Source organism: Palaemon carinicauda, chromosome 14, assembly GCF_036898095.1.
Source record: "Palaemon carinicauda isolate YSFRI2023 chromosome 14, ASM3689809v2, whole genome shotgun sequence".
NCBI lineage: Eukaryota > Metazoa > Arthropoda > Malacostraca > Decapoda > Palaemonidae > Palaemon > Palaemon carinicauda.
Window position 1 is genome coordinate 92,656,296 of NC_090738.1, and position 3,950 is coordinate 92,660,245.

Below are 3,950 nucleotides of genomic sequence, written 5' to 3' on the forward strand. Positions count from 1 at the left end.
ATTATTATTATTATTATTATTATTATTATTATTATTATTATTATTATTATTATTATTATTATTATTATAATCAATGATGGTGGCACAAGCAAAATAAACTCTTCTCTCTCTCTCTCTCTCTCTCTCTCTCTCTCTCTCTCTCTCTCTTAATAAGTTCAATATCCATTCATGGCGATGAGATCATATTTAATGTAAAAAACTCAGCCATTACATCTATTTCCTAGACTATTGACTAATTTACACCATTTTAGAAATATATTCTATTCGCAAATCTTATTATTTGTACTCGGTATTTGACACAAAGGATTCCTTTACTCGTTCTCCGGTATATTTAATCAGTTTAATTTGGCTCCCTTTTAGCATTTAATCAGATTTATTACCTGTTTTGTGTCAGTCAATAACGTGCTCATGAAAAGTAGTGAACATTTTGCATCAAATATAAATAAAGGTCCGTGATTTTTGCACCATAATTTGCGCAACTATTTTTCTGTTCACAATATTTTGATAAATTTTTTTCTTGTGAACTAAAGAATCAATTTACAATTACAAAGTATTATACCAGATGGATAATAGAGAGAAAAGGGAATCTGCAACGAAAAAAAGTCCAATGACAGAGTATCGAAACAAGTATAATGTTTATTACCATTATTAAAACGACTCCTTTTCCCTTATATTGATTGACATTGATATAAAGTTATATGATTCTAAATCATATCCAAGATATCAAATGATCCAACTTCAAACAAATGTAATTTGTACAGTTTATCAATAAATGTCAGATCTGCTAATATCGGAAAGAGCAAGATGATATATTTCTATAATAAAATGAAATGTATTTCCATATACTGGATGATACTGATGTAGATTTGCTCTAATTTGAGAGAATAGAAAGAGCGAAATTTAATCAATACAGCGCAACGGTAAATCTCCTTTCAGTAAATTTCTAAGGGAGAATAGAATTCAATTATCTTATGTGGATGTCGACGAAATCGAGTTACGTTATCAGTAACAAATGTTACGGAATTATATTTAAAATGATACAATGATCTTGACGTGAAAATATTTTGTCGTTTCTTTGATGTCAAAATTACTTGAATAATATTCATAGTGCATCATTTCTATATACACTCTCACTCACTCACGCTTGTACAAACTATATCACACGCACGTGCTATATATATATATATATATATATATATATATATATGTGTGTGTATGTATATATATGTAATTATATATATATATATATATATATATATGTGTGTATATATATATATATATATATATGTGTGTGTGTGTATATATATATATATATATATATATTTATATATATATATACAAACAAATACATGTATATATATATATACATATGTATGTGGCGGGGGCATAAAACAATTAGAATAGCGCCAACGTTATCCCTGCGTGTCGTAAGAGGCGACTAAAAGGGACGGGACGAGGGGGCTGGGAGCCCCCTCTCCTGAATTGAAATTCCTGGGACACATCATCAAAGAGATGGAGCGGGGGGGAGAGTGACTGCTCCCCGCACTCTAGTTTTGGGGTGTTTGAATGTGGGTGGATGTAGTACGATAGAGAGTAAAAGATGTGAGATTGGAAGTATGTTTAGAAGTAGAAGGATGGATGTATTGGCCTTGTGTGAGACAAAGATGAAAAGAAAGGGTGAAGTGATGTTTGGTGAAATGTCTGGTAGAGTGTCTGGGATTGAAAGGGGAAGAGCGAGAGAGGGTGTGGCTTTATTTCTGAGTGAATGGATGACAGGTAAAGTAGTGGAATGGAAGGAGATATCATCTAGGTTAATGTGGGTAAGTGTTAGGTTGGGTATGGAATGTTGGGCGTTTGTCAGTGCGTATGGGCCAGGTAGTGAGAAAAGTGAAGAAGAGCGGAATGAGTTCTGGAATGAATTAACTAGGTGTGTAGAAGGACTGGGTAGAAGGAATTATGTAGTTGTTATGGGTGACTTAAATGCTAAAGTGGGCGCTGGAAAGGTAGAAGCTGTCATTGGGAAGTGTGGAGTACCAGGTGAATATGAGAGTGGTGAGAGACTGGTAGATATGTATGTTGAACAAGAGATGGTAATAAGTGCTAGCTTTTTTAAAAAGAAAGATAAAAATAAGTATTCATTGGTAAGAGTGGCAAATGGAATAGTAGAAAGGGCATTAATGGATTATGTGTTGATAACAAAAAGAATGTTTGGAAGATTGAAAGACGTGCACGTGTTTAGGGGTATGGCTAACGGTATGTCTGATCATTTTTTGGTGGAAGGAAAATTAGTTGTAGCAAAAGATTGTGGGCATAGAGTAGGTGGATGTAAAAGGGAGCTAGTGAGGGTTGAAGAGTTAATAAAACCGGGGGTAAAAAGTAAATATCAGGAAAGGTTGAAAATGGCATATGACGAGGTGAGAGTAAGAGAAACTGGTAATTTAGAGGAGGAGTGGAAGTTAGTAAAAGAAAATTTTGTTGGGATAGCAAGTGATGTATGTGGCAAGAAGGTTATTGGAGGCAGCATGAGGAAGGGCAGTGAATGGTGGAATGAAGGAGTGAAGGTAAAAGTGGAAGAGAAAAAGAGGGCTTTCGAAGAATGGCTGCAGAGTAATAGTATAGAGAAGGATGAAAAATATAGAGAGAAAAAGGTGGAAGTAAAGCGCAAGGTACGTGAGGCAAAGAGGGCAGCTGACCTGAGGTGGGGTCAGGGACTGGGTCAGTCATATGAAGAGAATAAGAAGAAGTTTTGGAAAGAAGTGAAGAGAGTAAGGAAGGCAGGCGCAAGAATTGAAGAGACAGTGAAAGATGGAAATGGAAGGTTGCTAAAAGGAGAGGAGGCAAGGAAAAGGTGGGCGGAATATTTTGAAAGTTTGCTGAATGTTGAGGATGATAGGGAGGCAGATATAATTGCTGTTCCAGGTGTTGAGGTGCCAGTGATGGGATATGAGAATGAGAGAGAGATTACAATAGAGGAAGTGAGGAGAGCACTAGATGAAACGAGAGTAGGAAAAGCATCTGGTATGGATGGTGGGAAAGCTGAGATGTTGAAGGAAGGGGGTGTGACTGTACTTGAATGGTTGATGAGATTGTTTAATGTGTGTTTTGTGTTGTCAATGGTACCAGTAGATTGGGTCTGTGCATGTATTGTACCACTATATAAGGGTAAGGGAGATGTGCATGAGTGTTGTAATTCAAGAGGTATTAGTTTGTTGAGTGTAGTTGGAAAAGTGTATGGTAGAGTACTGACAAATAGGATCAAGGATAAAACAGAGAATGCAATCTTGAAAGTACAGGGTGGTTTTAGAAGGGGTAGGATTGTATGAATCAGATTTTTACAGTTAGGCAGATATGCGAGAAATATTTAGCAAAAGGTAAGGAGGTGTATGTTGCGTTTATGGATCTGGAGAAAGCATATGATAGAGTTGATAGGGATGCAATGTGGAATGTGATTAGGTTATATGGAGTTGGTGGAAGGTTGTTGCAAGCAGTGAAAAGTTTCTACAAAGGTAGTAAAGCATGTGTTAGAATAGGAAATGAAGTGAGTGATTGGTTTCCGGTGAGAGTGGGGCTGAGACAGGGATGTGTGATGTCGCCGTGGTTGTTTAACTTGTATGTACATGGAGTGGTGAGAGAGGTGAATGGTCGAGTGCTTGGACGAGGATTAAAACTGGTAGGCGAGAATGATCATGAATGGGAGGTAAATCAGTTGTTGTTTGCGGATGATACTGTACTGGTAGCAGACACAGAAGAGAAGCTTGACCGACTAGTGACAGAATTTGGAAGGGTGTATGAGAGAAGGAAGTTGAGAGTTAATGTGGGTAAGAGTAAGGTTATGAGATGTACGAGAAGGGAAGGTGGTGCAAGGTTGAATGTCATGTTGAATGGAGAGTTACTTGAGGAGGTGGATAAGTTTAAGTACTTGGGGTCCGTTGTTGCAGCAAATGGTGGAG